Genomic DNA, 12,666 nt, shown 5'->3' on the forward strand with positions numbered 1-12,666 from the left:
GCAGTTTAAAAATGTTTGAATTGTAAGGAATCTGGATTTTTACATAATTTTGAAGTATTTAATTTCAAATGACAAAATGCAAAATTTAAAGGAAATCGGTTGGAAAGTTATAGGGAAATAAAGTTCAACTATACATTTTTAAATGGATTTCTCAAAAGTTTTTTCACCGATTTTATTCAAATATTTTTGCTATTTGAAATAATGTATAATTGTAAAATGATTTGCATACCGTACAACTCAAAATTATTATTTTTAAATAAATTTAAAATAAAAGTAACCGATGAAATATATACGAATAGTTATTAATGCGAGAATTAAAATGAATAGTTAATAATATTATAGCGAATAGTTATTAATACGAAGCATACATCAAAATTTTTAAATTTCATGTCTATCTCTATGAAAATTTTGTTTAGTGGCCTCCCCACCCCAATGAAAAATTCCTGTGCCAACCTAAGATTTAATGGATCATCTTTATTTTTTAGAATATTAAATGTGATATACTGTGGCCACTATTAGTCTTAGTGTCACTTGAAATTAAATCATAGTTGATTTGAAAGTCTCAAAAATTCATTTAAATTTGTACGGCCTTAGAAGTTTAAAACAAACTGCGAACCTATGATTAATCAGGATTAATCATGTTTTTGCTCTTAGTTAGTTCTCTTCCATTTATAGTGCAAATACATTTATTTAATTTACGTTATGAATCACATAATAAATAGAAAATAAAATATTTTCTGACAATTATTTACCTTCTTTATTCATAATTTTATTTAAAATTAAAATTCTATCTTTAAGTCTAAAATTAAGATTCCGTAATACCTTATCAAGACATCGATATCAATTAAGAAATGTCATGTGTTAGAATCGATTTAAGATTACTGTTTAAACAAAAAATGTGAATAGGAAATATTAGGTTCAAATCCCAGCAATGGCTGGTCGATATGAATTCCGCACCCGGCTCGCGCCGACCACAGTGCTGACGTAAAATATCCTCAGCGGTAGATGGATCATGGAATTCTCTTGCTGTCACGCTAATCGTGTGGGGTTTTCCTTTCCATGTAACGCTAATGCGGGTTAGTTCCATTAAAATGTCCTCCACGAAGGCAAATTTCTCTCAATACTCGATCCAGGAGATCCTTGTTTACTGGATTGGGTTAAATATTACAAGGCTACAGAGTTTAATATTAGTAGTCTAATTGAGTCTTCTGTTCAAAGACGGTTATAAAATAATATAAAATATTAAAAAAAAATCTTATAGAATATGTATGACAAAATTACTGTACAGAAGTTTGCTTAAGGGTTTTTTTAAAAGCATTTTCTTTTATTTATGTCAAATAATTTGTTTGTATGCCTGTACTTTATTCAAGTTATTTTGCTATTAAACGAAGTCGGTAAAATATTTTTTTTTACACGAGTGTGAAGTACTAACAGCCAATTTACACTGGATTTCGTACATTGATTGGTAAATGAAGTATTTTGTATCAAATGTCAATTTTGCATTCTTAATTTTATTTTAAGCAATTGGAATTGATTTACAATAAAAGCATGGTTGAAATTCTATTTAAACAATATTAGCAACAACCATGTAAGCATTAAAAATAATTCAACCGGAAAAAAATCTTTCAAAAATCATGTTTCAAATTTATTTTCGTAATTTTTGAAGTTTTAAAAAACAATTTCAATTACATAATCCTTGTCAATAAACCAGCAAATTTAAAACATAAATTACAATTTCAACAATATTCAAACTTTAAAAAAGTAAAATATAAAAATCATACTTTGTTTTTTTTTACTACTTTAGTAGTAATACTTTTTTTTTACGCCGCACTTTAAATAGTTTAAACTACCTATGATATAAACACACACAAAAAACTGCTATTGTGATTGTATATTTATTTTTAAAAAAAATTGTATGAATTTTATTTTGCAAAATGCATTTTTGGTTACATATTTTAGCTAATAATAGCATAAAATTTAAAAATGCAACTTTCGTGTTCAGTTTATTATCCTGAATTAATTCAATATTATGCTTAAGAAAAAATTTTATAAATGAATAAGTATTTATTTTTTGCTGTTTTTCAGAGAGAAAGTTGAAAAATAAGGAAAAAGGTAAGCAAAAGTAAATAAATGAAGGGTTAAGAATTATTTGCATCTCTAGTAAAAAATTTAAGATTCTGTTGTTGTTGTTGTTCCCGTCAAGTAACATTTTTTCTCTTTCTCACTCTGGTTGAACGTAGAAGTAACGACGCGCATGCGCACTGCTCAAAACAAAAAAGAAAAAGAACTGAATTTTAATCGTCAGTCGATTTGTAGAATTTCATGCAGCTGTTGAGCTTTAATTTGAAATGTAAACACTTTCTTTTCTTTTATTTAGTCAAATCTAAGAATATTCAAAATATTCTTAGATTTGACTGTTGAATTAGGATTGCGTCGATTTCTTCTTAATAGAATTTTTAGACCTACATTGATCACTTCTTAATAAAATTTCTAGAATTAGATTTATAGATGAACCACCGTTAGCAGTTGTTTCTTATGCCACTTGCCAATACCAGCAAGCCTGCTTGGTGAAAGTAAGTGAATTTAGGGCGAAAGTGCGTCTCTTGTGCTTCTGTGGCGCCATCTATGGCCAAAAATACGAAGTCAGTCACACGCACGTCATAGCCCATTTACAGGGCGGACCCATTCATATATCCATTTATTCATCCACAGATCGTATTTTTGACCTGAAGAACCAGAGAACGATCAATCTCCAATTCATTTTTTGTATTTTGTAACCGTCGTTGAACAGTCGATCCAGTTTTTTGATTTACAACTACTAATGTTCAACTCCGTAGCCTTGTAATTTTGAACCAATCCAGTGAAAAGGAAACTCCCGGATCAGTACTTCCAGAGGTATGATTTGTTTTTTGAATATAAAAGACTTTGTGACCCGACAGATATAACGAGCACCAGTCACCATTTACTATATGGGAAGTCTTCGGCAGGTGGTGATTTAACCCACGACCTCTTGGACATGGGCCCAACGCCTTATTAACCAGACTAACCTGGCTTTACTTAAAATTATCTTAAATATTCCCATTTCCTATTTCGGATCAAAATTTCAGGTGAAAGAATACCAAAAAAGATTTTACGTATGTATACATATTTCTTATATATAAACCAGTATACTTTTAATAAAAAATGACATTGAATAAAAATAGCAAATTTTGAATAAAAATTCTCAAACCAAATGTCCTTCTCTGTTTGCATTATATCAAAAAGTTTACCCATTTTTGTCAAAAATAAGATTAGAATAAAACAACTTTGTGAACAACATCGCTTAACCTTATGACAAATTTTGGTTCAGCTAAATCCTCTTATCCAGAAAGTGGATTTTGACGTCATAATCAATCCCGCCTCTTTTTGAGTCACGTGAAGACATTTTAAGCTAATTTTGAGTTATAATTTTAATAAATTCAGATTAATTTTGAAGAATGATCAGTTGATTTTTGAACGTTTTTAGTTATAGACTAGTTAAAATAATCAACATTACTCGATTACCCTACGCATGCAGGTTGCTCGTTCGTAATATTAATTTTACCTCTTTGAGTATTCCGCTATATCACAAGAACTTTTAACGAAAATTAAAAAATTTTTGTGCAAAATTATAAATTTTTTTATCTATAGATAAATCCAAGTCAAAATTTTAATAATTATTTATTATAAACTTTATAGTTATTTTATTCCATAAAAATTAATTAAAAATTATAATAAAAATTTATTTTATTTAATAAAAGCCGAAAAAAATTGAATTGTAAGGTTTACATTTTAGCATCGTTTTCATTAATCTAAATTAAAATGGCGAAATACAAAATTTGGTAAAATCAGACAAATAGTTTCTGAGAAATTGAATTTTGAAAAAGTCGTTTTTTTCAAAACTGCGTAAGTCTTATGTTTAAGAATTAATTTCTCAGTAAGTATTCGGACGATATCTTTCAAATTTCGTATTTCACCATTTAAAATTGCAAATTGATGCAAAGCTTGTATACGAATTCAATTTTCTTTACTACTACTAAATAAAATAATAAAAGATAAGTATTTACTGAGAGTTTTATTTTGCTTGAAATTATTTCTGGATAAACGAAGCTCGTGTGAAGCTTTGTGTGAAAAATCTTTCAATTCGCTTAAAAAGTTCAAGCTATGATGAAATACGCAAAAAGTAAAGTTAATATTAAGGGGTCCATATTCAGGACCACTCTCCTGTTTTAACCACTAAAATCTTATTTCTCAGATTGCGGCTACCTACTATTCGAATCCGCCAAGAAAATGATATGTCTATTCAGAGAAAGTACGCTTTTGTGTCTGATTTCGTAACTTAAAATATAGTTTGCACAAATTAATAAACACATATAACCCCTTCGAAGCATTCAGATTGAGCCCTAGAACGTGAAGATCCAATCATTAGATCAAAAATTATTTATGTTAATCCATTAATATATATATATATATATATATATATATATATATATATATATATATATATATATATATATATATATGTGTGTGTGTGTGTACTGCAAATAAAAATTCTTGTTTACACAACAGAAGTTTCCATTTGTGTTGCATTTTTGAAAGAAAAAAAAATCCAGCAAATGAAACAGGTAGCAACAGGTATTAAAAAATTTACATTTTTGGACAAAACACGTGGAAGATTTCAAAATTGAAAAGACAAGAGAATTATAATGTTACCTGTATTTTGTTGTAGTAGCTCAATTGACATTATAACTCTTTCCTGCAAGAAAAACAGTTGCTTTAGCAAACCATAGTTCAAAAAAAAGAAAGAAAAAAACAGCAGTATAAATAGTACAATCAAAAAGGCAGGACATGTAATGACTCCTTCCAGGGTTGAGAAAAATTTAGACCAGACGTAACCCCCTATGTGTTTTTCAAATTCCGATACTTTGATTAAGACATTATATAAGATATTATAAAACACATACTCCATATTTATCAAATTACACTCTCACTGCGTAAAATTTTAATCGAAAAACCATATAGTTTTTCATTTGCTTTTATAACCCTTTTATTGACAATTTTTTTCTTTCGATTTTTCATACTTCAAATATCACATTTAAGTAATCGCTTTTCTTTCATTGTACCAACTTCATCGCAGAATTCATTACAATTTCAAATTTAATTTGGCAACTAATTTTTTTCAGAAATGGTTAAGTTTTAATTCAGAAATTTTGATGTGATGATGATGATGATGTGACGCTTCGAAATTGAGTGCTGACCATATTCTGACGTGCTAAAAACACGAAAGGAATCTAAGAAAGAATCTTTAAAGAATGTTAAAGAATCTTTTGACCATTTTCACATGGTAATAAAACTTAAATATTTCAAACTTATTACGACACTCAGGGACATACTTAAGGTCTTAAGCGACTCCGCGCGAAACGTTGAGGCATTTTATCATGGTTAATAAATATCAGATTTCGTTTAACAAGGTATAAATTAAGCGTAAGAATTTTTTATTCCAATTATTTTTTTTTACTTTTTAAAACTGTTTTCGTATTTAACGGTCAAAAATCTGACAAAATGCATAAATAGTTTTTAATATTATTTAACTAAAATTCGTAACTGTAATAATAATAAAAAAAGTTTATTATTTATTCTCCACAAACTAATTACTGAATAAATAAGCTTACTTAGCCAGTTATTTTTTTTCCAAATAAAACTCAAAACAACTGGATGCGTAGCCAGATTTTCCACCAAAAAACAAGCACCTTCTAAGTTCTATCATGTTGCAAGTATATAATAGGGTAATATATAATAGGGCAAGTATATAATAGGGCAAGTATATAATAGTTCACAATGTTTTAAGCACACAAAGAACATTTTTTATGACTTTCCAAAAAAAGAAAATCATAGTTAGGATCTGTGCAGTAATATTTTTTCCCTATCGTTTTAAGTTCTTAATTTATAAACATAAAATTAATAAAATTAAAAAACATTTTCAAAGACTTTACATAATCATAATAAAATAACTAGTTTCTGATAAATATTGCAGAGAAAATTGTGAAAATCATGCAGTTTTTGTAATTTAGAACGACAATCGACACAGCAAAGGAAAAAAAAATCATTATAAAAGATAGAAAATTAAGCACTTATCACAAATCCTGAATAAAAAAAGCACCTTTAAGGGCTTTTACAATACTCAAATCAAAAATAATCACCTTTAAGCACTTTTTAAAAACGCTACACCCCCCCCCCCTGTTAAAGAATGACAAAGACAGAGAACCAACTTGTCGAATGAAAAGTTAATTAATTTAGATGAGAAAACATTTTTAAATACAAATTATTCTTTTAGAACACGTCTTTATTCTTTATTTACAAGCAGTGATAGTCTAACTAAGCATTCCATAAATTTTATAATTAATTAATCATTTTAAATAAATGTATATAAAATGAAATGGACACAAATGAAATATATTTATTGCTAATGAAGCGGCAAATTAGTTTTCACACTGCAATGAGTGCTTTAAAATATGAAATGAATAATGAAAATTTATAATTTAAAAGTTACATTCTTATCCACTTTTAAGCTTTTAAGCAAAACAGAAAAAATTTTGTTTTTTAATTTATTAACTTATTCCTTTGGGGTGCTCGGCACTATCTCCAGTTTAAGCCTGTAATAATGTTTATTCTTTTCTTAAAGTCCCAGGAAAGCACTGTAGTGTTTTAATAATTACATGTCTTGCACGAGTTTGTATGCAATAATTATATATTTAAACTTACATGTGATGAGTTTTTATTCCGGAAATCTTTATATACACCGATTGATACACGACCGTAAACAAGTGCAAACTAGAGTGCCTTCAGTGAAGGCACTCTAGTTCGCACTTGTTTATTTGTTCACCTGTTTACTTGTTTATTTTGTTCACTGAAGGCACTCTAGTGCAAACCGGTTTCAGTCGCGTTATCGCTTGCGTCAGTTGCGGTTGTGTTTCTGTGACTTTATGTGCTGTACTTATAGGATTTACAGTTTTGTAATACGCAGTTATTTGCTTATTTTGTGCAGTGCTTATATAATAAATCGAAAAACTTCAATCACGTGTAAAGAAAAAAAAGGCCGAGATAGCCTGTAGGTAGGGCACTGGGCCCACGTCCAAGAGTTCGTGGGTTCGATCCCGACCGGCCGAACATTCCTTGTGCTGTAAATGGCGACCGATGCACGTTAAATCTGTGGAGTCGCAAAGTCCTCCATGTTCCCGTAACAAATCAATACCTCTGGGGGTTCTGATCCAGGAGTTTCCTTGTCTTCTGGATTGGGTTCAAAATGACAAGGCTACGGAGTTAAATGTTAGCAATGGTTAACCCAAAATCGGGTCTGCTGTTCAACGACGGATATAAAATAAAATAAAGTCACTCGTGGAAAAAAAAGGCCATGCAAAAAAGCTAAAGTAAAGGCCCTCGTGAATGCTAAAATATTTTCAAGCCTCGAAATATCACGAAGATTGAAGGTTTCTGAAGTTAGCGAACGACGCATAAAAAAGAAAATTGAGTCAGGAGACCATTTGAGGCCGAAAAGAAAGAAAAGATGCGGCAGAATCTTATAGTGAGTCGAATAACTTAGCCCAAGACTGTATACTAATATTTTGAATAAATTGTTCCGATAGAATTTAAGCTTTTATATTCTCTTCAGTGGCTCGCTTAAAGCAATCTTTTTGGGAAAATTATTCGAATTATTAGATTGTATAATACGTGGCGACGATTCAAGTTGGTTTTAATGGTCTTTCGTTTTGTTTAAATATGCAATTTGTTCCCCTTAATAACTAAGTTTTTCGTTGTTAGTATTAATTGTAATAGAAATTTATTTCTAAAATTAAAATACGTGTCAAAATTGCGTTAGCACATGAATTAGTTTAATTTGCTTAAACTTTTTATTATTTTAAGTTGAACATGGCAAACGAAATTGAGCAGACTCTTTCTGAATCTCTATTTGCATGTATACTTTTTAAACTACCACTAACATGGAAGAATAATATCAAACTTTGGTTTGTTAAGGAATTTCGATTTATCAGGAATTACTAACGACTAAACGAAATATAGCAATATTATAGCAGCTATAGACACAGACTTAAACGGCAGTTTCAGATATTTTGTTTCATCTTCCAGCTGCTAACAAATATAATACTCTTATAGGAAGTCTTATTGCGGAATTTATGGACTCTGAAAATAAACAAATTCTCAAACTTCTTTCTGCATTATAATTATCGGACGAAAAACCGTCACAAATGCAAACGCTGAATGGTACGGTGCGAAAAAAAAACGGATCATCCTGAATAATATTTGATGTAAAAATCGATTTTCACGATTGTGATTTGTAATTGCGACAATATCTTTCTCGTGTTGTTGCTACCCAGTCTCGATCACACGCAACGTGACGCTGCACACACTGATAAAAGTAACCGAGGAGTGATCAAACACACTACCATGATATTAAAACATCTCTCATAAGCAGCGCTCAAAATATGGTTATCTTAATACAGCGCTCCCGGCCTCTCATAAAAACAGCAATGAATCATACAGCGATATCCATTGATAGAATTCTATCCAAAATGACATTCTGGTGTAAGAGTAATGAAGCACTACGATTATTCTATACCAATTTACTAGTATATAACACCGTTCATCAACCTTCTTCGGTCCGGTCTAAGTTTGACAATTTTACCAGGGCCCACTAAAGGAGGGAGTAGCTACAGTTCGTTCACCAGGAACTGGCACTTGGCTCCACCGATTCTGACGAAGAGTTTATTCCGGCGCAGGCATAAGAGGAGAAAAGTCTCCGCGCTTGGAATTGAGACAACCCTTAATGCATGCCAAACGTAAAGGGTGAATTCTTTTTCAGTCACTTACTTCGCTTCATCATCTATAATTCTACCTTTCGTTACTCTAATGAAATATATTACAGCAAAATGTCTCAAAAAGGACAAACTATAGCCTTAAAAGAGAAAAATATCATGAAATTTATGAAATATTTAATGTTAATAAAATGCACGTAAAGATTGCTAAATAAATATTTTTGTCATCCGATTGCCAACTAGCAAGCTTGGTCAGGATTGTTCATTTCCTTTTCCCAAAGATAGAGAAATAGTATCGTCGGATACCACGTGATGAAGGCTGAAACAACTGCCAACTCCTGGTGAATGATCTATCATCCGGATATAATATCTAATATCTAATTAGAATATCTAATAAGTTTTAGTTCATAAAACAGTTAGCTCCTAGCATTACAATCTTATGAAACTTTCTTTTTCCTCTCGAAAAGATAAATTATAAAAACACAATTGTTTCATAATCAGCATTCATATAAAATAAATGAAACAGTCTTGCTCTAGCGCCTTCTTAAAAGATTGTAAAAATTTCCATTATTCGGAATTATTTTGCGTAAGCAAAGTAGTTCTATCAATTATAATATATTAATAATAAGAATATTTAATACATAATATAATACATTTTTTTAATCATGCGTTTTAATATTTACTTGCAATAGTTTTTATTCGCATTTTGCATTGATTAATTAATCTTTTTTAAAAATAAGTTGTGACATTTTGTTCGATACTAAACATTTAAAATGAATTGATTCATTTGGTGGTAAGCAAATATTTGCATCAATTCAATATTTGTATTTATACTTTGCATGTAATCTTCGCATTGGGCAACAAATTGATTTATTTAATAAATTAGAGTTAAATTATGCACGCATGGTTTTATTTTTAGTCCCAGAATTTTGTACTTATTTTTCATTTTAAAAATTAAACGTAAATTTTTATCATTGCATATTGAAAATTTAAACAATTTTGTTACATTAAATAAATAATCTCAGGAAACTAAAGCGGCAAAATATTACTCGATTAAAAACTTTTTCGCTTCGAAAAATATTCAAACAAGAAATAACAGTATACATGTTTCAAACACTCAAAAACAGGCGCCCATTTTCAAAACTTGCCAGATGTGAATCGGAAGAAACAAAAGGGATTTGAATTATAAAACGAAGAGCTGCTTATGAAAAATGGAATGAATAGCAGGAAGATACAAAAGTTAAAAAAAACCACAGAAGCCAAAAGAAAAAGAAAGAAATAAAAAAAGATACCCTGACCATTTTTCCACCACTGTTTCTCATAAGCGTATAGCCGTGTTTTTGCCACCTCATATTAATTTTATTCACCATAATTGTCATAACATTTCTGCATTCCATATTTCCGTTTTGCACACATTTAACATTTACAACCTTCTAACTTTACTTAACTTACCATCTTCCGCTCGTTTGATGTTGACAGTGGATTTAATCGCTTCTATAGTGGGTTCATCTTGGCTAAACTAACTAGACTCAAACCTCTTCAAATCCTTACAGAGATCTTTCTTTAAGAACTTAACAGTTTTTTCCCCGTTCGTTATAAAATTAGGCCTTTTAACAAAAACCAAATTTAGATCTCTTACAGATTCTATTAGCTTTAATGATCACTGTGGTATTTACTACATTCATTGTCAGTGAGAGATTGGCTATATCGGATAAACTAGACGCGCTTTAAAATTTAGACTTAAAGAAACATAATTGCCTGCTATCAAAACATCATCCATTGCAGCAAACTGTTGGAATTATGGGCATAAATTCAATTTCGACGATGTCGAAATTATTTCCATCACTGCCACATAAGCTCATCTTGGAGTCTTATTTTATTCAAATAAATGCTTATTCCCCTCTCAACGATATCAGATCCTCACCACTTCTCCATAACGAGTGGAAATGCATTTTACCTTGATTTGTCTCTCACGGTCACTGTGGTTTCTCTTGTTCTGTGGATCTTTTATCTCTCTCGAGTACTGTGGTTTTTTTCTAGCTCTGTTTCTCACTTTTATTTTTTCCATTTTTCGTGGACAACTTTTTGTTTTATTTTAAACTTACGTTTCTTATCATTCACGTTCGGCTTGTCTTGAAAACGGGCGCCTGCTTTGAGCGCTTGAAACATGCCGACTGTTATTTCCCATTAATATGTTTTTTGAAGCGAACGAAATTTTTAATTTTGTAAAATCTTTGTTATAATTCAAAAATGGAAAGTTCACATTACTTTTAACTATATAATAATGCATAAAAAAAGTTTGATAAATAATTAGCCGAAAATACGTCTTCACTCAATTTATTTTATAACAAATGAGCATCTTCAAATTATATTAGTAGGGGTGCACAATCTTTTTGAACGAAGGGCCACATGGACAGCAGATTAACCAACGAAGAGCTGCAAGCCAAAGTACTTAGACAAACATGTTTAGTAATTGTAAGTAGTGATTACTATATAAACATCATTGTTCAAGGCAATAAATTATTTTTATCAGTTAACCGTGTAATAATACGTTGGTATAAAATTAAATATTTTTAAACGTTTAAAATAAAAATAGAAACATTGAAATTGATTACTTAGAAAATAAAATACAATCAGAATAAACTTATCAGGAAAAAAATTCAGATTAAATTAAAATAATTAAAAACAATGGGAATATTCATGTTTGTTTTAATCACATTATATAATACTTATGTCCATTTAATCATAAATTTTAACATAAAAAATTTGTTCAGTGAATTAAATTTAAAAAAAATTAATATTCTAGTTATCAACATTAATGAAAATTAAATACTTTGATTTAAAGAAAGTTCTTAGCGTTAAAAATGATTAAAATTGAAACCCTTGCAGCTTAAAATAAGATTCAACATTTATTAAGGAATATACTTAAACTTTGAAAGATTTATTTTTGGCTGAGAAAGGGGCAAAGGGCTGAGAAAAGAGAGAAAGGAAAGAAAGAAAACATTAATTTTGAAGGAACTATTTCCTTAATAAATAAAAAAACTATAAGATACTTGCTTACAATTCCTTATGACCCATACTTTTTAAACATAACACTATTAACAATTAATTCACGTGTGTTAGCAATAAATTAAAATTTGCATTACTTTATGATACTTAAATTTATTATTTTTTTACAGTTAAAATTTAATGATATACAAATCATTTCTCTGTATATAATTATAAATGATGTAAAATGGTTAAAAAATTTTCTTAATGGCATATTCCACAATTTGAAACATTTTAAAATATTGTGATGGTTTGATCTACTTCATCATGTGATAGCTTTTTCGGGTTATTAAATGAAAATTTAATGATTTTGTTTAAAGACTGCTCCTTAACCTTGAACATGACAAATTCATTTATACAGAAGCTGTTGTGGTCAGTATTAATTTTAGGGCATATAACTTAATTAGTTTGGGAATTTGTCCCATATGGAGCTCTTCCTTTCCAGATTTTTAAATTGCGAGAATACGAATCGAGATATGTGATTTTCAAATTGCGAGAAGACTCACAATGTATATTTTTTAAAACGTGTAAACATGAATAGCGATATGTGGTTTTTAAATCACGTGAATATAAATCGTGGTGTGTGATTTTTGAATTGCGAGAAGAGTAATAACGTATGATTTTTTAAACGCTAAAATATGAATCGCGATTTGTGATTTTAAATCTCAAGAATACGAATCGCGATAGATGATTTTTAATGTTAGTATGAAATCTCGTTAATGTTAATATGAAATGCAATTTTCAGACCGCGAGAATACGAATTACGATGTGT

At 29.6% G+C, this 12,666-nt stretch overlaps 1 long non-coding RNA gene across 1 annotated transcript in view; it reads right to left on the reverse strand.

Moving 5' to 3' along the window:
• LOC147802059 (uncharacterized) overlaps positions 1-12,666 on the reverse strand; it is a 93,753-nt gene that overhangs the window by 41,401 nt on the left and 39,686 nt on the right. The window contains exon 4 of the long non-coding RNA XR_015430239.1: positions 4,732-4,774. This is a non-coding gene — a long non-coding RNA (uncharacterized LOC147802059). The remainder of the gene's footprint in view (positions 1-4,731; positions 4,775-12,666) is intronic.

This window comes from Parasteatoda tepidariorum, chromosome 11 (assembly GCF_982258835.1).
Source record: "Parasteatoda tepidariorum strain Cologne lab strain chromosome 11, Ptep-v5.0, whole genome shotgun sequence".
NCBI lineage: Eukaryota > Metazoa > Arthropoda > Arachnida > Araneae > Theridiidae > Parasteatoda > Parasteatoda tepidariorum.